Source organism: Capricornis sumatraensis, chromosome 18 (genome assembly GCF_032405125.1).
Source record: "Capricornis sumatraensis isolate serow.1 chromosome 18, serow.2, whole genome shotgun sequence".
NCBI lineage: Eukaryota > Metazoa > Chordata > Mammalia > Artiodactyla > Bovidae > Capricornis > Capricornis sumatraensis.
This window is the reverse complement of record NC_091086.1, coordinates 71858338-71883397: the sequence shown is the minus strand read 5'-3', so window position 1 is coordinate 71883397 and position 25060 is coordinate 71858338. Positions and strand designations below refer to the sequence as shown.

The 25060-nt window shown below is 44.7% G+C and overlaps 1 protein-coding gene and 1 non-coding gene across 2 annotated transcripts in view; one reads left to right on the top strand and one right to left on the bottom strand.

The window, feature by feature from the left end:
- Window positions 1–25060, top strand: part of ADCY2 (adenylate cyclase 2) — a 449290-nt gene that overhangs the window by 196007 nt on the left and 228223 nt on the right. The gene's annotated exons all lie outside the window — the stretch shown is intronic.
- Window positions 21773–21844, bottom strand: TRNAF-GAA (transfer RNA phenylalanine (anticodon GAA)). Its single transcript has one exon. It is a non-coding gene; the product is annotated as a tRNA-Phe (tRNA).

The following is a 25060-nucleotide window of genomic DNA, read 5'->3' as shown; positions in this document are numbered from 1 at the left end:
CCAAAGAACTGATGCTTTTGAACTGTGGTGTTGGAGACTCTTGAGAGTCCCTTGGACTGCAAGGAGATCCAACCCATCCATCCTAAAGGAAATCAACCCTGAATATTCATTGAAAGGACTGACGCTGAAGCTGAAACTCCAATACTTTGGTCACCTGACTTGAAGAGCCGACTCACTGGAATAGACCCTGATGCTGGGAAAGATTGAAAGCGAGAGACGAAGGGGATGACAGAGGATGAGATGGTTGGATGGCATCATCAACTCAATGGATATGAGTTTGAGCAAACTCCGAGAGATGGTGAAGGACTATGAAGCCTTGACTGGTTGTAATCTATGAGGTGGCAGAGTTGGACACGATTTAGCAACTGAACAACAGCAACAATCTTAGCAAATCAGGACTCAACCTGCCTGATCTCATCTAATCCTAATTCCCTCCCAAGGACCTCTTCCAATACCGTCACACTGTGGGGTAGGGCATTACCATAGGAATTAAGGGGGGAGGGGACACAGACATTCAGTCCGTAATAGTAATTTGATTGAATAATTATGTATTGAACTTGGAAAAATAAACAAGAAATAATCTCCAATGACATGTGCCTTGTCATGTATGAATTTAGAATCGGTGCACAGATCAGTGAAATATTATATTATCACGGTTCGCGAATGTTTTCCGTGAATGGCCAGACAATTTAATTTTTGGCTTCATCAGGCAGACTAGCCATCTCTGTTATTATGCAAAAATGACTATAGATAAAACACAAACAAATGAGTGTGCTGTGCTCCACTAAAATTTTATGTCCCCTGAAATTTGAAATTTATATAATTTTCATGTGTCATAAAATATTGGGTTCCCCCCACACAAACATGCAATTGTTTAAAAATAGAAAAATAATGCTTAGCTCATGAACTGGCTCTACAAACACAAACTGCAGATTTGATTTCCCCCATGGGCCACAGTTTGCCAATCCCTGAAATAGACAAAAAAAAGACAAATAGATACTAAGGCACAGACAGAATTCAGATGTTATGAAACAGATATCTCCAACCAGTGAAAAAGATAAAGGCTATTCAACAAATAGTATGAGAGACTGGCCACAAAACTGAGGGGAAAAGGCTTGTCAGACTTTTACCATCCAGTAAATTCTGAATGAAGAGATGAATGTGGACAAATAATTAAGGAAAGCAAAGTGAGTATCAGTAGTGAGGGAGCCCTTTCTAAGCCTAAAAGGGACCGCCTCTGGGTCCTAACTGCTGCTCTCTATTCTTTGGTGTTTCTTCTCCTTTGTCCTCCAGGAGCTGGAGCTCCTGAGAAAGGTTCCCATCTCATTCCTCCAGGGGGACTGTCGTATGATGCAGCACCACCTGGTGCTTCTTATTCCTCTCACCTGGAAGAAATACCTTGGAAGCCTTTCTTCCCCAAAATATGTTAAAACCCATCAAAGGAAGTAAAGCAGGTGTGAAACAGGTTAAATGGGTGCTTGTGCCATTGATTCCAGAGACCCCTTGGTCGTGGAATACTGCCTTCTATCTGCATGTATAGGCCTCCCTGGTGGCTCAGCAGTAGAGGACCCGCCTGCCAAAGCAGAGACTCCAGTTTAGTCCCTGGGTCAGGAAGATCCCCTGGAGAAGAGAATGGCAACTCACTCCAGTATTCTTGCCTGGAAAATCCCATGGACAGAGGAACCTGGTGGGCTACGGTCGCAGATTCATACACGACTTAACAACCAAACAGCAACAAGCCGTATATACAGGTGTTGAAACAGTGGGCTCCTAGACTGTGTGGCTGACACTGATGGGCCTGGCTGTTTGGGATGCCAAAATCCTGTGTCCAAGTGAATATTTAGACTCTGTCTACTAAAATCAAAATCGAAGCTGACAAGAGCTGTTGGAAATGAGACAAAGAAAATGAGTCAACTGGGGACTATCCTTCAACTAAGTGCAAAGGACCAAAAAAAAAAAAAAAAAGCCATGATGTAAAAAGAAATAGAAGAAAGCTAAATTGGGGGCACTTGCAAAAGATGATGAAATAGTAGAGATTATTAACTGATAGTGGAAATCTTTTAGTTCCACCATTTAATTTCCTTGACTCAGAAAATGCCAGAAGCTGTTCTTGACAGATGTACCAGAGAACAGCATACGCTGAAGACATACTGCGGCAAAATTAGATTGCGTTTAAAGTTTGGCTATCTTTTAAAAAGTCTGTTTTTAAAAATAGTTGCATAGTCGTTCTAGACTTCCCTATGTTCTCCTGATTCACAGGCATATTTTAAAAATTGGGGGTTGTGTTTGGTTGCATTTGGGAAAAAACAATAAATTGTTCATTTGGGACCGAAGAAAGGAAGCAATATCTTTCTCTCTGGAGGTAGTTTGATAGTCTCAAAAAGTATTGCCTGCCTTTCAGCATCAGAAAAAGTGAAAGGCTATAGAAAATATATGGCAGGGCTATGGTATAGTTTAGCAGTGATATCAAAAGTAATGAATATTATACTGTGAATTAAATTGGCCCACAGAAATCTGCATTAGAAATGTGGTTATGTTTAACATATATGAAAAAGAGTTTTGTGTGCTTTTGCTTCGGAGCATTTAAATAGTCAGTTATTAAAATGTTGCAACTATTTGTGTACTATATAACGTATGTATTTATATATTCAGTATGCTTATCAGATTTCGTTGCCATTGGTAACATGAATAACATTCAAACTGAAGAAAAAAGTATTTATGATTTGAATCTGTGGTCTTTTTAAAAAGGGAATTCAGTTTTATTGCAGTTTAATTACCATTTTCAAAATTAGCATAGGAGGTAAATTGTGGAATGATCATCTTTTCATCTTTTGAAGATGCTTGTACTTCCTGACCATTTGAATTTTCTTGCTTTTGAAGTAGCTTTTGAAATCTTTTTCTCTACAGGGTTGTTTGCCCTTTTGCTTTTCAATTTGTAAAATTTATATTTATAACAAGAATATTAATCCAGGCTTCCCTGGTGGCTCAGACATTAAAGAATCTGCCTGCAATGTGGGAGACCTAGGTTCAGTTCCTGGGTGGCGAAGATCCCCTGAGGGAGAGCATAGCCACCCACTCCAGTATTCTTGCCTGGAGAATCCCATGGACAGAGGAGCCTGGCAGATGACAATCCATGGTGTTTTAAAGAGTCAGACGTGACTGAGCAACTAAGCACAGCACAGTATTAATCCAATTTATTTTTAATGCGCGTTGCAAGTATATCCACCCAAGCCTATCATTTGCCTTTGTTTATAGTGGCTTTGGGGCTTCCCTGGTAGCTCAGCTGGTAAAAAATCCACCTGCAATGCAGGAGATCTCAGTTCAATCCCTGGACTGGGAAGATCCCCAGAGGATGGGAATGGCTACCCACTCCAGTATTCTGGCCTGGAGAATTCCGTAGACTATTTCCACTAATTCCATGGTCCATGGGGTTGCAGAGTCAGATACGACTGAGTGACTTTCACTTTCATAGTGGCTTTTACTGTGCAACTTAAAATTTGAGGTCCTCCCTGTAAGGTTTTATGCTTAGTGAAATAAGACAGAGAAAGACAATATATATTATCACTTACATGTGGATTCTAACAAGTAAGACAAATAAATGAATCTAACAAACAGAAACAGACTCACAGATATAAACTAACGGTTACCAATAGAAGAGGGAAGCAGAGGGGCAAGATAGGAGCAGGCGTTTAAGGCGTACAAACCACTGTGTACAAAATAAACAAGAGTGCATTGTAATGCAGGTAGTACAGCCAGCATTTATAACTTCAAGGGGGGTAGAGTCTATAAAAATATTGAATCACTGTGTTGTACCCCTAAACTAATACAGTACTCAAAATCCACTATACTTCAATAAAATTGTTTTAATTAGATCTTCAAACATGACCCTTTTCCTTTATTGCCACTGTCAATGGAATTCTCCAGACAAGAATACTGGAGTGAGTAGCCATTCCCTTCTCCCAGGGATCTTCCCCACTCAGGGACTGAATCTTGGTGTCCTGCCTTAGAGGTAGATTCTCTACTGTCTGAGGCACCAAGGAAGCCCTCACTACCACTAGGTCTTATTTAGAAAGGCTTTCCCCGTACCAAATAATATGGATCCTAAAAATTTATATATATATATTTTAATTCAAATCTGATCCATCTGGAAATCATTTTTAAATGTTATGTGAAAAAACTCTGGAAGTGTTTTCTTCCAAATGGAAGTTGATAACCTCAGATCAATTAAAAATAGTATTCTAAAGTAAAAACTATTTGTTATGGACAACTGGTATCGTAATTGAGGAAGAGTAATATCAAATAGAATGTTTCCATAGCACAATTTTATTGAAAGGCAGAAAATGAAATCTAAAGAAATGGCGGTGGAACCTGTGCCCCCAACAGGAAGCCCCTGAGATCCAGTTAATATGCAATTCCAACCCCATATTCATCTTCTCCTGTAACTGGAAAAAAAATAATAATAAGTTTTAAAGAAAGTGTTAAAATCTCGAGAACTTCTAAGAAAACTATGTTATAAACTAAAAAACTATGAAATAAGTAAAAGAATAAGGAAGAAGTTGCTTATCTGTCTGTATAACTTTCTTTGAAGTCAGAGTTGGAAAATGGCACAGAAACCAACAGATCAGTAAACCACAGATTTCCCCCCCCCAACACCAAAAAAGAGAAAAGAAAAAAAAAACACAAAGTAAAGGAACAAGCTGAAGCAGGAAAGTTTTGGAATGAAGTAAATTTGGACAAAAAGTCTGGGCTGCACTGGGGATCAGGCCGTTGTGAAAAAATCCTACTGTAATTGTGTAGAACACTAAACACACCCCCACACAAAAGTAACTTTAGCAAAGTGTAGCTTATTTCCTTTAGAAAGGTGTACTGCCTGGAAGAGAGAATTCCTCCTGGCAAGTTATGATCTGTTAAGTAAAATAGAATACATAGCTTGAAGTTTTATCGTACTTATATTTCATAGTTAGACATTACTAGTACTAAGCCTTTATTCTATCTGAGAGAGAAAGTGAAGGGTGAATGAGATTCTTTAGGAGGCTTCCCAGGTGGCACTCGTGGTGAAGAACCCACCTGCCAAAGCAGCAAATATAAGAGATGTGGGTTCAATCCCTGGGTCACGAAGATCCCCCGGAGCAGGAAATGCCAACTCACTGCAGTATTCTTGCCTGGAAAATTCCACAGACAGAGGAGTCTGGCAAGCTATAGTCCATACAGTCCATGGCGTTGCAAAAACTCAGTGACTAACTCAGGTTTGGGAATGAAGAGCAGCCCCCTTTGGGGATAAACATTCTTGCTCATGTATTACATTCCAGGGCAGCATTCCTCTTGACCCTGACTGCTGCTGCTGCTAAGTTGCTTCAGTCGTGTCCAACTCTGTGACCCCATAGATGGCAGCCCACTAGGCTCCTCTGACCCTGACTATTACTCATAAAATCAAAGACTTGCTGTTTATACACAAAAGAGACTTGGTTTCCTCAGCAATGTCTTCTTACTTAAGATTAAAGCCTTTCTTTCCATAAAGTGTGAGAATCACCTGACCCCTGCTGAGAGGGAGTAGGGTTGGGATGGAATTGCGGGGACCATAAGCCTCATAAATAAATCCAGAAGGGGCACTAAGACCAGGAGGTGGTACTGGGAGCCTCGAAGTAGACAGATGCTCAGTGGACATGAGTTTCAGCAAGTTCCGGGAGATAGTGAAGGACAGGGAAGCCTGACATGCTGCTGTCCACAGGGTCTCAGAGTGAGACATGATTGAGCAACTGAACAATAACAACCCCTGGACAGAAGGGTTAAAAGCTTCCTGGTGTCCAGGAACCTGTGATGCCTGCTGTCAGAAGAGGATTTCCTGATTTTTATTGCTCTGAAGGAGATGCAGAATTTGCGTTTAAAACCATGAGGTGCATCCATAAAATACATACTTGAGTTTCCAAAACACTCATTGAGAGGTATTAGATCCATCCATAACGTTGAAATTTTTTATGTAAAAACGCCAATGTAAGAGTTATTTTCTCCAATAATACAAGGACTTCCCTGGTGGCTCAGATGGTAAGGAATCTACCTGCAATACAGGAGACCTGGGTTCAATCCCCGGGTGGGGAAGATCCCCTGGAGAAGGGAATGGCCACCCGATACAACATGACAGATATTCCAAGAATAATGCTCCTTCCATCAGCAGTCCTTCCCAAGCACTTTTGGTATCTTACCAAAAGTTACTTTCCAAGTGGAAAATTTTCCCAATATTGAACAGTTCAGCTTTCAACCCTGGGAAGTTTATTGTTTCGTGAGCTCAGTGAAAATTATTTTAGCGTAGCATGTCAAACTTATGAGTTGGGACTGCCGCTCAAGAAAGTGAAACCCTTACAGAGGTTTTAGTAAAATGAGCTGTTGGGTCGACCTTGGTCAGGGTCACCTGCCCTCGGAGAAGGCATGGTTTAGCAGAGTATGGAGCTGAGTGTTTCTCTGCTAACCCTGATGCGTGTCTCCTATATCTGCTTTTCTCTGCCTCCCCAGGACTCTGTGTCACCTAAGAGGAAGCAGAGGAGGAGAAAGAAAGTATGGGATGAATAAAGTGGCCGGGTGGGGGGAGGGGGCAGAAATAAGCTGTTAAAACACACTTAAAAAGAGGAGGGTGGCATTGTTCCACTAATGAAAAACTTGGGAAAACTGACCCAAACAGGTGCACATCCATTCAGCATGGATTAGTTAGTCACAGGCACTTTTGCTAGAAGCTGGGGAAAGCGGTGAACAAAATAATTAAAAAACCCTGCCTTTGTGACCTTGACATTTTAGTTAGGGGAAGATGAGACAATAAGCAAACCTGTAGAAATATACCCATATCATACGGCAGAGTGTGATAATTGAGTGAGAAAAATAAAGCAGGAAAACAGACGCTACGGTGCTGGGGGAGGGAGGCATTGTTATCTGGAATAAGCTGGTCACTGAAGGCTTCACTGAAGAGGGTTGTTTGAGTGAAATCCAAGGATGCGGTTGTGTGGGTTAAGAAAGTTCTGGATGCCAGGAAGCCAGTGCGTGGAGCTGAGCAGGAAGGCACTGGGATGGGACAGGTGGGGTGGGTGGACCACATAGATCCCAGGGGACAATGTACACAGTGGTGACTTTGTTCTCACGTGATCTGAGAAGACAGCAAAGCCTCATGAGTAAATGAAGGGCCTGGTCTGACTTCCTTCAGTCAGAGTGAGTGGCTCCCACGCTGAGAGGAGACAGGTGCAGAGGAGGGTAGAGTTGTAAGCCTGGTTTTGAGGCCAGTGCGGAGCTGAGAAGGGCAGAGGTGTGGGGACCCGGGCACTAGCAATGGAAGCGTGTGAGGTAGCTGGGGTAGGATACTCATCAGAGGCCGACCCGTCCAGAGAATGCATCAGTCATTGGGGAGGATGAGGAAATCAGAGGCAGCATGTCAGATTCCAAGGTTTGGGGGACGTTGGGCCAGACAGATGTCTGCCCAACCTTTGGAAGCAAAGCCAGAGGAGAGAATCCCGTAACATGAGTGAAGAGCCTTGTCGAAGGAGGAACCTTGTATATTGAAACTCCATGTGATGAAAACTGAGATCATGGCATCTGGTCCCATCACTTCATGGAAAATAGAAGGGGAAAAAGTGGAAGCAGTGACAGATTTTCTTTTTTGGGCTCCAAAATCACCACAGACAGTAACTGAAGCCATGACATTAGAGACGCTTGTTCTTTGGAAAGAAAGCTATGACCAACCTAGAGAGCGTATTGGAAAGCAGAGACATCATTTTGCCAACAAAGGTCCATCTAGTCAAAGCTATGGTGTTTCCAGTCGTTATGTATGGATGTCAGAGTTGGACTATAAAGAAAGCTGAGTGCCAAAGAATTCATGCTTTGGAAGTGTGGTATTGGTGAAGGCTCTTGAGAGTCCCTTGGACTGCAAGGAGATCCAACCAGTCCATCCTAAAGGAAACCGGTCCTGAAAATTTACTGGAAGGACTGATGCTGAAGCTGAAACTCCAGTACTTTGGCGACCTGATTCAAAGAACTGACTCATTGGATAAGACCCTGATGCTGGGAAAGATTGAGGGCAGGAGGGGAAGGGGATAACAGAGGATGAGATGGTTGGATGGCATCACCGACTCGATGGACATGAGTTTGAGCATGCTCCAGGATATAGTAGAGGACAGGGCAACCTAGCATGCTGCAGTCCATGGGGTCGCAAAGAGTCAGACAGGACTTAGCCACTGAACAACAAGCCTTGTGGGGGAACCTTGAGTGGAGATGGGCCAAGAGCCCTGGACCTGTTTCAGTTTTTAGATTGATAATCATTATTTTATTCCAGTGTCCCTTCTCTTGCTCTGTAAGCAGCCAGGAGCTCTTGTGTGTTCCTGTCACAGCACTTCCTTTCTTTGCACTCTGTGGCTTGTAATTAATTGTTGACGCTGAAAGAATTTACACATTTGTTGTCCTTGTCCCCAGGAAGAACCTAAGTCTCCAGGAGGGCATTTGTCTGTCTTGTTCTCAGTAAAATGTTTGATGAATAAATGACCGGGTGAGCAAAACTTCCCCAGGAGGATGAATTTTCTGTATCTGGGATGGCTTCACTTCAAGGAGACAACTTCCGATTTTTAAAGAAAACAATCCGAAGCTCTTATAAAAAGAGAAGCCCCTTGACCCTCCGTGTTCAACCTCATGAGCTTGATTTCACAGCAGGAAGGAAGACTGAGGAATAGGGAGACTTAAGACCACCTTCTGGAGAAGGCAATGGCACCCCACTCCAGTACTCTTGCCTGGAAAATCCCATGGACGGAGGAGCCTGGTGGGCTACAGTCCATGGGGTCGCTAAGAGTCGGACACGACTGAGCAACTTCACTTTCACTTTTCACTTTGATGCATTGGAGAAGGAAATGGCAACCCCCTCCAGTGTTCTTGCCTGGAGAATCCCAGGGACGGGGCAGCCTGGTGGGCTGCTGTCTATGGGGTCGCACGGAGTCAGACATGACTGAAAAGCGACTTAGCAGCAGCAGCAGCAAGACCACTTTCTATCAGACAGAATCTAGAGCCTGCTAAATGCTATCTGTTTGCGCCCTGACTGCTTCTGTTAGCCAGTTATTGGAGACACTGGTAGATTATTCTAAACGGGCTTGCCTTTTCCTCCCCCACGCCTCCCTTTTAATCTGTTTGCTTTGTCCTTCAAGGCAAAGTGGTTTACAAGGGATAGTGGTTTTGTTCATTATCTAATTATAATTGGTCCCTTATAATGAGCACTTTGCAGCAAGCTCCCAAACACCTGCTCATACCTCAGAGCAAGCTCTCAGAAAGAAAGTAGGAGTCAGTCAAAAAGCCACAGAGCTGATCTTAAAGAGTGGAGGAGAATCTTACCTTGATTTATTTTTTTCAGTGAGCAGCACATTCCTAATTGACCATTGTCATCGCTAATGTTCAAGTATTTATAATTTTAATGTTTATCTTTTATTATTTTAAAGAGTCAGTTCCCATAACTCTTTATTTATGTTAGTCTCCTGAACGCCAGAAATGTTTAAGAGCATTTACATTGGCTTATGGCAACCCACTCCAGTACTCTTGCTTGGAAAATTCCATGGATGGAGAAGCCTGGGACGATGGTATAGTCCATGGGGTCCCAAAGAGTTGGACATGACTGAGCGACTTCACGTTCTTTCTTTCTCTTTTCTTTTCCAAACATACATAAAATGTTTTCAGTTCCTGGCTTTGTAAATAGTGATGTGAACTCCAAGGAATGCAATCTGTTTCTCTCTTTCCCCTCACATACCTTCTTGTTGGAAGTAAAAATGCCCCTCTAATGTATACAAACAAGAATATAAGTGTGTGTCATCTCCTGAGATCTGAATGTCTCTAAGTTACCTATGATTTAATTTATCTTTCAGAAATCTTCTTTCTTTTAAACCGTTAATGAGAACCTTTGCCGTGAGCAGTATCTATGCAGACTGCACATATCTAAACAGTTAGGTGGGTTTTATTTTGCTTTTTATTTAAATGTTTTTTTAATTGAAGTACAGTTGATTTCCAATACTGTGTTAGTTTCAGGTGTATAGCATAGTGATCAGTATTTTTTCAGATTATAAACCTAACCCTAACCCTTGGACCGCAAGGAGATCGAATAGTCAATCCTAAAGGAAATCAACCCTGAGTATTCATTGGAAGGATGGATGCTGGAGCCGAAGCGCCAATACTTTGGCCACCTGATGTGAAGAACTGACTCAATGGAAAAGACCCTGATGCTGGGAAGGATTTAAGGCATTGGCTCCATGGGGCTTTCAATTCTGGAATTTTACAATTTCTTGAAACGGCCCTCCGCTCCAACCATCGCACAGTGGGTGTCTGCATTCCTCATGATCCTCCTACATGTCCATGAAAACCAGACGGTCTCCAGAGCAGGTCTGGTCTACAGCAATCATGTCACTCTGGAACACCACAGCTACTTTATTTGGCTTTTGTTATTATTGTTTTCCACAGAAGGGTCCTAACCATCTCACCTGTCCCATTAGCAGTGTGCTCACGTTAATACATTAATACAGGATCTGGCCTTTCCAAGGATTATTTTAAAGTCTCAGAATTATTATGTTTTCAGCTTATGTCACACTTTTATGACATGCTTCATGCTATTTAAAGAAACTTGATTCCATCACCAAATTCATAAAATACAACAGTAGCAGACTATACGAAGCTTTGCCAACTTTAAAGAATCGATGCCTTCAAACTATAGTTCTGGAGAAGACTCAAGATTCCTTTGGACTGCAAGGAGAACAAACCAGTCACTCCAAAAGGAAATCAATCTTGAATATCCATTGGAAAGACTGATACTGGAGCTGAAGTTTCAATACTTTAGCCACCTGATGGGAAGAGCTGACTCATTGGAAGAGACCCTGATGCTGGGAAAGATTGAGAGCAGGAGGAGAAGGTGTGGCCGAGGATGAGATGGTTAGATAGCAACACCAGCTCAGTAGACATGAATTTGAGCAAACTCTGGGAGATAGTGGAGGACAAAAGAGCTTGGCATGCTGCAGTCCATGGTGTCACAAAGAGTCAGACACAACCTCCTGACTAAACAACAACCGAAATTCCATTATTCAGTTCAATTTAGTCGCTCAGTCATGTCCAACTCTTTGTGACCCCATGAATCGCAGCACGCCAGGCCACCCTGTCCATCACCGACTCCCAGAGTTCACTCAGACTCACGTCCATCTAGTCAGTGATGCCATCCAGCCACCTCATCCTCTGTCGTCCCCTTCTCCTCTGCCCCCAATCCCTCCCAGCATCAGTCTTTTCTAATGAGTCAACTCTTCGCATGAGGTAGCCAAAGTACTGGAGTTTCAACTTTAGCATTATTCCTTCCAAAAAACACCCAGGGCTGAACTCCTTCAGAATGGACTGGTTGGATCTCCTTGCAGTCCAAGGGACTCTCAAGAGTCTTCTGCAACACCACAGCTCAAAAGCCTCAATTCTTCGGTGCTCAGCTTTCTTCACAGTCCAACTCTCACATCCATACATGACCACTGGAAAAACCATAGCTTTGACTAGATGGACCTTTGTTGGCAAAGTAATGTCTCTGCTTTTGAATATGCTATCTAGGTTGCTCATAACTTTTTTTCCAAGGAGTAATTATCTTTTAATTTCATGGCTGCAGTCACCATCTGCAGTAATTTTGGAGCCCCCCCAAAATAAAATCTGACACTGTTTCCACTGTTTCCCCATCTATTTCCCATGAAGTGATGGGACTGGATGCCATGATCTTTGTTTTTTGAATGTTGAACTGTAAGCCAACTTTTTCACTCTCGTCTTTTACTTTCATCAAGAGGCTTTTTAGTTCCTCTTAACTTTCTGCCATAAGGGTGGTGTCATCTGCATATCTGAGGTTATTGATATTCCTCCCGGCAATCTTGACTCCAGATTGTGTTTCTTCCAGCCCAGCGTTTCTCATGATGTACTCTGCATAGAAGTTAAATAAGCAGGGTGACAGTATACAGCCTTTACTACTCCTTTTCCTCTTTGGAACCTGTCTGTTGTTCCATGTCCAGTTCTAACTGTTGCTTCCTGACCTGCATACGGATTTCTCAAGAGGCAGGTCAGGTGGTCTAGTATTCCCATCTCTTTCAGAATTTTCCACAGTTTGTTGTGATCCACACAGTCAAAGACTTTGGCATAGTCAATAAAGCAGAAATAGATGTTTTTCTGGAACTCTCTTGCTTTTTCCATGATCCAGAGGATGTTGGCAATTTGATCTCTGGTTCCTCTGCCTTTTCTAAAACCAGCTTGAACATCAGGGAGTTCACGGTTCATGTATTGCTGAAACCTGGCTTGGAGAATTTTGAGCATTACTTTACTAGCGTGTGAGATGAGTGCAATTGTGTGGTAGTTTGAGCATTCTTTGGCATTTCCTTTCTTTGGGATTGGAATGAAAACTGACCTTTTCCAGTCCTGTGGCCACTGCTGCGTTTTCCAAATTTGTTGGCATATTGAGGGCAGCACTTTCACAGCATCATCTTTCAGGATTTGAAACAGCTCAACTGAAATTCCATCACCTCCACTAGCTTTGTTCATAGTGATGCTTTCTAAGGCCCACTTGACTTCACATTCCAGGATGTCTGGCTCTAGGTGAGGGATCACACCATCGTGATTATCTGGGTCTTGAAGATCTTTTTTGTACAGTTTTTCTGTGTATTCTTGCCACCTCTTCTTAGTATCTTCTGCTTCTGTTAGGTCCATACCATTTCTGTCCTTTTTTGAGCCCATCTTTGCTTGAAATGTTCCCTTGGTATCTCTAATTTTCTTGAAGAGATCTCTAGTCTTTCCCATTCTGTTGTTTCCCTCTATTTCTTTGCATTGATCACTGAGGAAGGCTTTCTTATCTCTTCTTGCCATTCTCTGGAACTCTGCATTCAGATGCTTCTATCTTTCCTTTGCTCCTTTGCTTTTCGCTTCTCTTCTTTTCACAGCTATTTGTAAGGCCTCCCCAGACAGCCATTTTGCTTTTTTGCATTTCTTTCCCATGGGGATAGTCTTGATCCCTGTCTCCGGTACAATGTCATGAATTCCATTTTAGGTGAATAGATAATGGCCATCACTCCCTGTGGTATATGGTCAATCCTTGCTACTTACCTATTTTATATATAGTAGTTTATATCTGTTAGTGCCATACTCTTAATTTGTCCTTCCCTCCTTCCCTCTCCCCTTTGGTAAATATAAGTTTATTTTCTGTGTCTCAGTCTGACAAATGATTTAAGTTTTAAATACTAACAAATTATGGAGACATGCTGGAATTTTTGCATGGTGATTTTTTTTCTTTTTTGGTGATGTTTTAAAAATAGACTTTTCTAAGTATTCTCAGAGGGACTTCCCAGAAGGCTCATTGGTAAAGAATCCACCTGACAATGCAGGAGAAGCAGGTTCGATCCCTGGGTCAGGAAGATCCCCTGGAGAAAGACATGGCAACCCACTCCAGTTTTCTTATCTGGAGAATCCCCTGGACAGAGGAACCTGGGGGGCTACAGTCCATAGGGTCTCAAGGGTCGAACACAATTTATCAACTAAACTACAACTCGTAGAGTTCAATCTTCATGTATCCCTGATGGCATGGCCTCCCCGAGTCAGTGAATTGGAGTCCTGCCTTTTTTTTTTTTTTAAATCAGCCCTCTCTGCATTTCAAACAGGTGTTAAGATGGGCTGCATACAAATGATACCCCAAGTTAAACAAATTTCACAATAAGCAAGGAAAGTGAAGTCAAGGGCAAACAAATGGATGGGCACAACAACTCTGTGAGCTAGTTTCTGAAGTCCTGGGAGAGCCAGGCCTGAAAGACTCAGGTCGGAGCTGTATAGGGAGGGGGCAATCCAGAATCTCTGTTCATCCTGATTTTTTATTTAACTGTCTGAAGGGCAAGGAAACAGTATTAGGCTTCGGTTATTCCCCCCTTCTTCTGGCAATTGCTATTTCTGGTGTGTGCCCGGAGGCCCAGAGAAGGAGACTGGGGCTGTGGTTTGGGCTGGATTCAAAGCAAATGTCCAGGCAGCTTGCGGGGCTGCAGCACAGAGGCCTCTTTGAGAAGCCAGTGCCCTCAGGCTGCACTCTGGAGTACTCTGAGCCACTCCGAGGTTTCAAAGCCACGAGGAGGAGCTCATGGACCACCCAGGGTCCCAGTCCTGGTTTCCCGCCCCGCCCGCCTCCTGCACTCAGCCCTCCCACATCAAAACTTGTTTTCCCTCGGGAGCCAAGGAGCAGGAATGAAATATGCACCAGAGACTTGGAGCTGGAATAGACCATCCAGTTCATCATTCATTCATTCATTTGTTCTCACTGGCACATTCAACCATCAGGTATGGAACATCCTGTTACTGTTCAGTCGTTCAGTCGTGTCCGACTCTGTGCGACCCCATGGACTGCAGCACACCAGGCTTCCGTGTCCTTCACCATCTCAGGGGTTTGCCCAGATTGATGTCCTTTGAGTTGGGGATGCTATCTGACCATCTCATCTGGCTTCCCTCTTCTCCTTTTGCCTTCAGTCTTTCCCAGCATGAAGGCCTTTTCCTGTGCCATGGAACTTACTGTCTGGCATTACCGTGGGTGGTGGGATGGTCAGTGCTCTTGACTGCACGTTTTAATGAAAGAACATCTTCAGATGTAGGTAATCCTGCCTCAGGACAAGCCCAGATCCAGTTCAGCACCGGGTGTGCACCACACATGCCTGTATGCTCAGTCTCTAAATTGGGTCTGACTCTGTGCGACCCCACGGACTGTAGCCCACCAGGCTCCTCTGTCCATGGGATTTCCCAGGCAAAGATACTGGAGCGGGTCGCCCTTTCCTCCTCCAGGGGATCTTGCCCACCCCTGGATTGAACCTGGGTCTACTGCATTGGCAGGCAGATTCCTTACCACTAGCACCACCTGGGAAGCCCCAAAGTAAAGGAGAGGCTGCGTAAGGTACAGGAGAGACCTCCCAACCTAGCTGGGGCTGAGACGGGAGCTGCAAGCCTTTGTCTTCCAGTGCTACCGGGGCTAAGTGCTGGGGTCACCTAGTTGACCAGACTAAATGCTTTCGAACTGTGGTGTTGGAGAAGACTCTTGAGAGTCCCTTGGACAGCAAGGAGATCCAACCAGTCCATCCTAAAGGAAATGAGTCTTGAATATTCATTGGAAGGACTGATGCTGAAACTGAAACTCCAATACTTTGGCTACCTGATGCGAAGAGCTGACTCATTGGAAAAGACCCTGATGCTGGGAAAGATTGAAGGCAGGAGGAGAAGGGGATGACAGAGGACGAGTTGGTGATGGACAGGGAGGCCTGGCGTGCTGCAGTCCGTGGGGTCATAAAGAGTTGGACACGACTGAGCGACTGAACTGAACTGAAATGCTAGGACAAAGAAGGTGAGCACGGGGCAGACAGCGAGCAAAGGCTAGTGGCCAAAATCTGGGGGTGGGGATGGCCTCACCTAGAGAGGCAAGGGGGCTGCAAGGTGGGACAGGGGTGTCAGGGGGCTTCCTGAGACAGCCTGAGGCCCACAGGCTGGACATCCTGTGGCCCACAGGCTGGACATCCTGTACTGTTTTAGGAAGCTTCCGCTTGATCTTGTAAGCCAAGATCAAGTGTTTCTTAAAGTATGACTCATGGACCACCAGCAAAATAAACACCTTGGAATCCTGAAAATGCAAATTCCTGGACCACAGCCCAAACTAATCAGAATTTTCTGAAAGTAGGTCCTGGAATTTTGTCTTTTAAATGTGTATCCTCGGTCTTCCTTATGCAGAGTGAAGTTTGCAGACAAAGCTCCTTGTAGTGGAGAGGTTTAAACAAAGGACTGTCCAACGCTGTGGGTGGGAATTGAGTCCCCAGAGACACATAATAAGTTTGCACTTTCCTCCCCCCTTGAGCCCAGGTCACACGCCCAAGTGAAAAGCGGAGACATGTGGCCTCATGCAGAGGGGGCCTCAAGCTATTGACTCCTTTCTGCCACAGTAACTGTGAACGCCCTTCTTGAGGAGAAGCCCTGGGTCCTGACCCCTCTGCTGACCCCTGATGGCTTCAATCTTGAGCCAGAAATGGACGTTTGGGGGGTGAGCCACTGAGACCGGGGAGGTGCCCATCGCCCCAGCATCGCCTGCCTGTGCTGGCCAGAGGAGGCGTCTAGAATTCATGTGTCACATGTGTGGCTTCTGCCAGTTGGATTTGAATCAGGTCAGCCTAGGGGCGGGGAGGCCAATTGGGGTTTGTGGCAAGGATCCAGAGTTGACTGAGGACTAGAACAGGAGGGGGAATAGTTAATAAAACTGTCAGGGCTTAGTGAAGTTAAGATGTCTAGGGGAACAAACACATTGAGAAATGGTGTCTTGTTACTCATTTGGGTGATGGGGTTGTGGACACCAGAGATGGGGGAAGGAGGGCGGCTTCAGAGACAGAAGACGGGGATTCCTTTTGGCCAGATCTTGGAACATGCCTGAGTGTCTGCTGGGTGGAAGTGTGGGCCAGGTCGCTGGCTGTGATGGCCTGAATTTGGAAAGAGTGGGTCTGGGCTGGAGATGCAGGCCAGTCAGGGAGATGCTGCCCTGTAGGGGAGTTGTGGGAACCCTGGGAGCCGACGTGGTCACTTGTTGGAACCTTGTGAGAATGAACGAAGATTGTGAAGGGCACCAAGGGGTAACGGAGCTTGGAGAGCAGAGGAGTCCTTGGGTTGGGGCCAGAGAAGATCAGCAAGAAAGGATAGAATGGAAAGCTGTTTCTGAGTGGGTTCCCGTGGCATGCTCCTAAAGATGCTGGTCCACTGGTCTGTGTGGGATGGGCTCAAGGGATCCATAAAAGCTCCTCCAAGAATCTTTGATTCCAAGTTTGGAACTCGCTTATCTTCCAAGAAGCTTTGTAGAGCTAAAAGGAGCAGGTTCGGGCAGGAGATGGAGAAACACAAGCCTTCTTTTTAGTGACTGGGTCAGGGGTGGAGACTGCAGGTCTGGAGGTGCAATGAGGTCCCAGTGGGGAGTCCTAGGGGAGAATCTGAGGTCCAGGTGGGGAGCTGGTCCTTAACTGAAGGGACACTTCTAACTAGAGACACCCATGCAGACACTGCTGTGGACATAAACTGGCATCATGGGGGTCATATGATGGGGGGAGTGCCTCCAAAATGAAGGAGGACCTCTGTTTTCTCTTGAAATAAAGAGCAGACTGTCTTTGGGAGCCTGGAGGCCAGGGGTCAGTGCAAAGGAGACAAAGAACATCAAAGTTTGGAGATAGTCTTGGAGAAAAATGGAAGGAGTAGCTAAGCTGACATTTGACTTTGGACCAGTGGCCTTCACCCAAATTACTGTGCCTATAACCTGGAACTTTTTGATCATGTGAACCCATTCATCCCAGAAATATCAAATACCTTCCAAAAGTCTCCTCTTCTCCTTTTTATTGCTGAATAATGTTCCATTGTATATACATACCGCATGTTCTTTATGCATTCCTCTGAGGAAGTAAGTCAGACCCAGAAAGACAAATACTATATGATATCACATATATGTCAAATCTTAAAAGAGGGGGGTTCAAGTGAACTTATTTACAGAACAGAAGTAGAGGCGCAGATGCAGAAAACAAACTAACACTTAGCAGGGGATGGGAGGGGGATAAATTGGGAGATTGGGACTGACGTGTACACACGACAATGTATAAAACAGATAACTAGTCAGAACCTACTGTATGTAGAGCACAGGGAACTCCACTCAATACGCTGTAATGGTCTGTATGGGGAAAGAATCTTAAAAAACAGTGGATATATGTATATATAACCGATTCACTTTGCTGTACACCTGGAAGTAACGCAGCGTTGTAAGTCAGCTATACTCCAACAGAAATTTTAAAAAGTCTCCTTTAGATTGTCCCATATGTCACCATAAAGAGGTTAATTTTCTTAGATCCATCTGAATTCCTTCTGTTATTGGTTTGCCAACCTATTTATGGCACATTCCTTTTATATGTGGTCTCAACTTACTCATTTGCTTTACACCAAACATACTTGGAAAACTACATGCGACAGAAGCTTACGCTGCAACGCAGGGAACCCTGTGTTTGCTGACTCAGTTGGCTGTCCCAGGCGTGTGAGTCAGCCTTGCATTTAGCTGCAAGAAACAGAAAATCAGGCTACGGAGGCTTAAACAGATAGGCGTTTATTTGCCTCAAAAAAAGGAAAAAAATCCAAAGGAAGAGGATCATGGACCGTGGTCCAGCAGATTAAGGCAATCAGGACTGATGTCTCCAGGAATTCAGTTCAGTTCAGTTCAGTCGCTCAATCGTGTCCAACTCTTTGAGACCCCAGGGACTGCAGCAGGCCAGGCTTCCCTGTCCATCACCAACTCCCAGAGCTTGCTCAAACTCATGTCCATTGAGTTGATGATGCCATCCAACCATCTCATCCTCTGTCGTCCCCTTTGCCTCCCGCCTTCAGTCTTTCCCAGCCTCACGGTCTTTACCGTTGCGTCAGTTCTTCACATCAGGTGGCCAAAGGATTGGAGTTTCATCTTCAACATCAGTTCTTCCGATGAATATTCAGGACTGATTTCCTTTAGGATTGACTGGTTGGATCTCCTTGGTGCCCAAGGGACTGTCAAGAGTCTTCTCCAACACCACAGTTCCAAAGCATCAATTCTTTGGTGCTCAGCCTTCTTTATAGCCCAACTCTCACATCCATACAAGACTACTGGAAAAACCATAGCTTTGACTAGATGGATCTTTAGGCAAAGTAATGTCTCTGCTTTTTAATTTGCTGTCTAGGTTGGTCATAGCTTTTCTTCCAAGGAGCAAGTGTCTTATAATTTCATGGCTGCAGTCACCATCTTCAGTGACTTTGGAGCCCAAGAAAATGAAATCTGTCACTGTTTCCAGTGTTTCCCCATCTGTTTGCCATGAAGTGATTGGACCAGATGCCATGATCTTTGTCTTTTGATCCTTAGTCTCAAGGAGTGCATCGACTTTTGTCTCATGGTCATAGGGAGTCTGCTGCAGATTCGGCCCTTATATCCATATTCACAGCAAGTAGATGGAGGGGCTAAGTGGGAACTTCCTGTGAATTGAATCTGCTCCTTTTCCTTAGGGAATTAGAAGCTGACACAGAGGCCCTTTCTCTTCTGAAGCCAACTTCATTCGCATCTGCCTCCCCTGCCACTCCCCTTCACACAGGAACCTGGGGAAACCAATGTGTGCAATTCCAGCCTCCAAGGAGACGCCCAGAGGAAAGGGGATGAGGAGGTCTTGACCTGCTGATCCCTGGAGTCTAACACTCTCTCAAAGTGCCTGTGTGATCCAGCCTGCCCTGCTCGCGATGTCCTCACACATGATCTACTATTGCCAGCTTGTCTGAGGCCAGGATTGGTAAGAACAGCTTTTAAGTTAGTAGACAATAGTTGTCTCCAAAGTACATAAGTCACCAGGCTCCAGGATTCTTTCCCTTTAAATATCCAGGTGCATGCTGTTTTGCACATGGAGCTGTGGTCACCTCGGCCGCCAGAAGGCTCCTACTCAGTCATTCAGAGGCAAATTGTTAAACTGGCAAGGCTGCTGTTTAGGTGGGGAATAGGTCATGTTTATGAGTGAACCCATGGCTGGTGTTAATAGAGTGTGTGTAAGAAAACGTCATAGGTTCTGCTCAGCCCCTGCTTTTGCTGCAGAAAATTCACTCAGCCTTGTATCCTTATAGGCTGCAGGGTGGGCTTCTGTAGTGGCCCAGATGGTAAAGAATCCACCTGCAATGCAAGAGACCCAGGTTCCATTGCTGGGTCTGGAAGATCCCCTGGAGAAGGAAATGGCAGCCCACTCCAGTATTCTTGCCTGGAGAATCTCTTGGACAGAGGAGCCTGGTGGAATTCTGTCCACGGGGTGGCAAGGAGTTGGACACAGCTGAGCAACTAACGCTACTACCACTACGAGGCTGCCCCGTTCTCTGAATCTGTATCCCATCATGACGCAGGGCTGAGAAGGAAGGAGAGACCGGAAAGAAAGGCTTATGCAGATAATATGCGTCTATGTGAATTAAATAATCATCCATTAATGCAAAATTTAAGATTTATGATTATGGAGACAATTTTACATGTATATCTGAATTTGATCAGTGATCCTTTAAAAACATTTTCTATAAGCAAAGGCTCTGTCTGGGAGCATTTTGGCAGCTCTCAAGTTTGATTCCCTGATTAAATAATCCAAACTTTATCAGATTTGCTTATCCAAAAGCTTTCGAACCTGGGAGGCTGACTTGCTCTACGAAAACTGCAAGAGAATGACATATAACTTCAGGATGCTAATCTGTTAACTAAGTCAAACTGGAGGATTTGAGTTTTCCATTTCTCTTAGAAACGCCTGAGTGGTTGCTATTTGCTTTTAGAATGAAACATACACACACAGGATAGTAGGAACTCTAATCTGGAGAGAGTCCATTTAAACATTATCTTTAGAAGCTACTGGGAAACCTGGCCTCCCTGAACTATTTCTTTAGAAGTGACTCGAATAACTGTCCTCTCTCAAATGTTTCTTTGATGTCACGCCATGTACATGTTGTCTTCCCATCCCTACCCTGGTCCTAGTTCACCTGTTACTGTAGGTCCTCTAAAATCCCACTGTCTCTTCAGATGTGAGTGTCTGGGGTTGGCCTGACCTCATCTCTTCTCCATCTCCTTCCGTCTCTCCACTATAAGACACCACTCAGCGTCAGCTTTATCCAAGTTCATTTTCTAGTCCTCTTACTCCAGGGTTCATCTCCCTCCCTTGTCAGTCAGGGAGCCCTCCTCTGAGAGTGGAAGGGTGTCTTTGCTTTGGTTTAAATAATGACACCACACCTCCCACCTTTAGTTTGAATAGCAAAGCTCCCCCACATCCCTCGAGAAGCTCATCCTCATTAGCATTAGCCATTATTCAATCCATTATTCAATTCTCAGCTCTGCTCTCCACTTGAATTGTTTCTTTGTTCTGGCGGTACTCGGGTCTAGTCACCTACTTTTTATCTGACATTAGTTTCTCCAGTGGTAGCGTACAACACATTCACTGGGGGAGACTTGGGTTAAAAATAATGATAATCTGCTGACTCTCCCGAGTGGGCTGTGGGCACATAGGCATCTTTTTAAAGCACTGGGTGATTCTAATGCACAGCCCGTTTCAGGAAGGAGGTGCAGCAGGCTCTGGTGAGGAAAGTACCTTATTGAAGTTTATCTCCCCTTTCCAATTGCTGACAACAAAATCAGGAGGTGTATTTGTATGGTACTTATCATCAATAGCGTGCTTTAAAATACACATCTCTGGTTCTTTAAATAGAGCATGGGTTGTGCATGAAATTTGCATTTATATAGTCTGGTGATGTTTTTATTAGATTCATTATGGTTGTAAGAGATGGGAAGAGACTGGTACAGAACTGGGTGTAATTTATGTACATTATCAAATGGGAGAGATACAAAGGTTAAGAAGGGTGGAATTCAATCTGTGGCTGATGGAGCCGTAAATAAACTGGTCTTGCTTTAAAGAATGATGTCATCAGACAGTTGTGTCTCCGGGAAGCGGGTGTGCACAGGTAGTGTCTGTCTGCCTGAACATTGGTCTCTGTAGGGAGTGGCCCTGGAGTTGGAGAGTCTGAAGAGCGATCTTGTTAGTAATCCAAACTCTGCCAACCGTGTGAGGCTGATCTGCTCTGGCGAAAGTGGAGTCACTCAGTTGTGTCTGACTCTTTGTGACCCCATGGACTATAGCCTACCAGGTTCCTCTGTCCGTGGGATTTTCCAGGCAAGGGTACTGGAGTGGGTTGCCATTTCCTTCTCCAGGGGATCTTCCCAACCCAGGGATCGAACCTGGGACTCCCACATTTCAGGCAGACGCTTTACCATCTGAGCCACCAGGGAAGCTCTGCCAAAAGTGCGAAAGAATATTTAGACCCATAATGCTAATTCATTAATTTATCCTGAGGAATATGCCTACCAGGTAGACCAGTTAGTTGTATGAAATCTCTCACAGTCTCTTTCTATAGCAAGAAGGGACTTGAGCCAAAGGTCATCTGTGAGCATGGTGACCGCAGAGCTGGAGTGGGGATTTGTGTGTTTAAGGCAATGTTTCTTGACTTTCCTCCAATACTTCTCTCTAGAAGGAGGCTTTTTAGATGTTTTTTTTTTTTTCCCTAACCCACCCCCATGAAATTTTAACACCACAGGTATATTGCATAGCTATTTATGTGATGTATGCTATGTGTCATGCACTAAAAGAGTAATTTTTTGCTTTCCCCAAGAATTAATGCTCGTTCATTTGGGGATGATATGGCCCCCACTGAGAATGTATGTCTTAAGGGATGTATTCCCTATAGCCCAAACTATGTGTCTCCCCTAGAAGGATCCTGGTGTTCAGGGCTGCCCTGGTGGCTCATATGGTAAAGAATCCACCTGTAATGTGAGAGACCCAGGCTCAATCTCTGGGGGAAGATTCCCTGGAGAAGGGAATGGCTACCCACTCCAGTATTCTCGCCTGGAAAATCCCATGGACAGAGGAGCCTGGCGGGCTACAGTCCATGGGGTCGCCAATAGTTGGACACGACTGATGTGACTTAGCATGCTTGCAGCATGTTTAAAGAATATATACCAAGTACACATTACGGCAGACCCTATATGAATTCCCCAATATATACTCAAGGGAATAAAGCATGTGGGATCCTTGTCCTTGTGGTGCAAAGCTGGAGAGACAGTCACTAAGCAGATCAGTAAATACGAACTATTACCTTTAGGGGAGGAAATGATATCACAGGAGGTAGCAGGTACACGGCTGGTAGATCACAGCAGGCTCTCATGGACCATACCCAGAGCAGATCTGTCATGGAAGCCAGGTGTAAGCAGGTCCCACACAGGAAGAGGGCCAGGTGGGAGTTTCTTGGGCAGAGGGAACTGTTTCACAAGGGCTTTGAACCTGGAGAGATGGGCAAGTTGAAAGACCCCCCAAAGAGGGCAGAAGTGCCTTGAGTTGAATTTCCAGGTTGGACATGAGCGGGAATTGATGCAGACCAGGGCAGGTGTGTACAGAGTTCAGCATAGACCCTGAAGGGGAGGTGCCAGGTCTGAGTCTGGACTTCAGAACAGAGGTCTGGACTGGAGGTGTACTTGTGCAGACTGATGCTATTTGGATGGTGTTGAAGAAGTTGCCAGGTATATGGATGCCTCTGCAAGGGGAAAACTGGAGGGGCTGACAGAGAAAGGGACCTAGGCAACGCCCTGGAGGGGACAAAGTTTGAGTCAGAGCTGCTGGGAAAGGTTGAAGGCAGAAGGAGAAGAGGGAGGCAGAGGATGAGGTGGTTGGATAGCATCACGGACTCAGTGGACACAAATCTGTGCAAACTCCAGGAGATGGTGAAGGACAGGGAAGCCTGGCGGGCTGCAGTCCATGGGGTCGCAACAAGTCGGACTGGACTTAGCCACTGCGTGGACACACAGGAGAAATCAATGAGATGGGCAGACCCCAGAGAGCAGGGGACCCAGGGCCCTGAAAGAGGCCAGTATTCTTGGCAGGAAAAAGGGACCAGTCCTGGGCTGTTCCAGAGTTGCAGTGAGAGGAGCCCAGAAAGGGGGCGATGGCCACAGATAACCAGTGACCGTGATGAGAGTCGTTTCAGTGGCTTCTCGAGGCTGCTGCATAGTTTGACGCGGGATGCGAAGAGTCAGAGGCCAGAGACGCAGAAGGAGCTTAAGTAAACAATCCTTTGAGGTTTGGGTCTCAAGTGAAATGAGAAATAAGGAAGAAGGCAGTGCCGTTTGTGTTTCGGGAGGGCACTGCCTGAAGGGGAGCAGACCTGCTCACCGCTGGGATTGATGACGGGTCATCAGGAATGACCTGGAGGGTGAAGTCCCTGTTGCCTGGAGACCATTAATAGTCAGAGTGAAGGTCCAGGCTGTGTGGTTTTCTTAGGCATCAAGGTTAAAAAAGTGTTTTTCTTGGAAGTGGTGGAATTGGGTTGTCACATTCCATCTCAACAGAGAAATTTCTGCATGCATATTCTGAAAAGCAGACCCCTTCCTCCGTTCCAAGTCCTCTGCCGTGTGGTTCTGATGCCAGGTGTGGTGTTTTCTCATCGGCATCCTTCAGTGCGGTGATTGCCTATAGAAATCCCTAAGGTGTGAAAACTGTCTCCTGCAGCGAGCACAGCATTTCCGTTTCTCCAGTTGGGGGGTAGACAACTGTCAGGACCACCTGACCTGGAGGGCCTCTGCGTCTCCTGTCTCTTCTTCCCAGTGGAGAGAGATGATGCTGTCTTTGTCTTTTAAGCACGTGTCACTAAGCTTCTTTGCTGCTCCTCTTGGATTTCGCATTCCATGAAATATGCCATGCAAAATCATTTTTAAAATACATTAAATTGTTTCTCAGATCAAAAAATTTCCGAGATCGTCACTATTGCTCTGATTGGTTAATGCCTGATTTATATATGATGGAAAATAAAGGGAACTTCAGTAGCTATGAACTAACATATCTACTCTTTGTTATTGTCCTTAAAAAGTTAGTACCTCTGGACTGCTCATCTAATAATTTTACTCCGGAATTTTAGTGGGCAGGTTTATTATGTAATATGTCCACAGGGAAATAGAAGTGAATACTTTTAACTTTTTATACTCATTGTTTGGAATTCTAGTCACCTTGGGTAGATTTCTGTTTCATTCCTGGCTTGAAATACTTCTTTTACACCATCAGGAAGCATGTTAGTTCATCACAGAAATGTGTTTAGATTTGGAAAACACTGGACATTTTTAAAATGTGATCATTATGGTCCCAAACAGAGGTTGCAGTTTTAACTCTGATTTTCTTTGATCGGCTGAAACTGTGCAAAGCCAGCCAAATGGGTAATTTTGTAAATCGTCATTTCATGAGATTTTGCTTCTTTTGCCTATGCGATACTTTGGGGTGAGTCTCAACTGAAGCTGGATTCATGGGTTATATTTGATGGCTGCTTGTTGCCCCCCCAAACAGGACTAGTAGACTTGGAATCACTGATTACACAGAGAAAACCTAAACCCAGAAGGTTAAGCCTTTTGCTACTATGCATTTTCCAAACATCTGCACAATAATACTTTCAAGTCAGGTTTACTTAA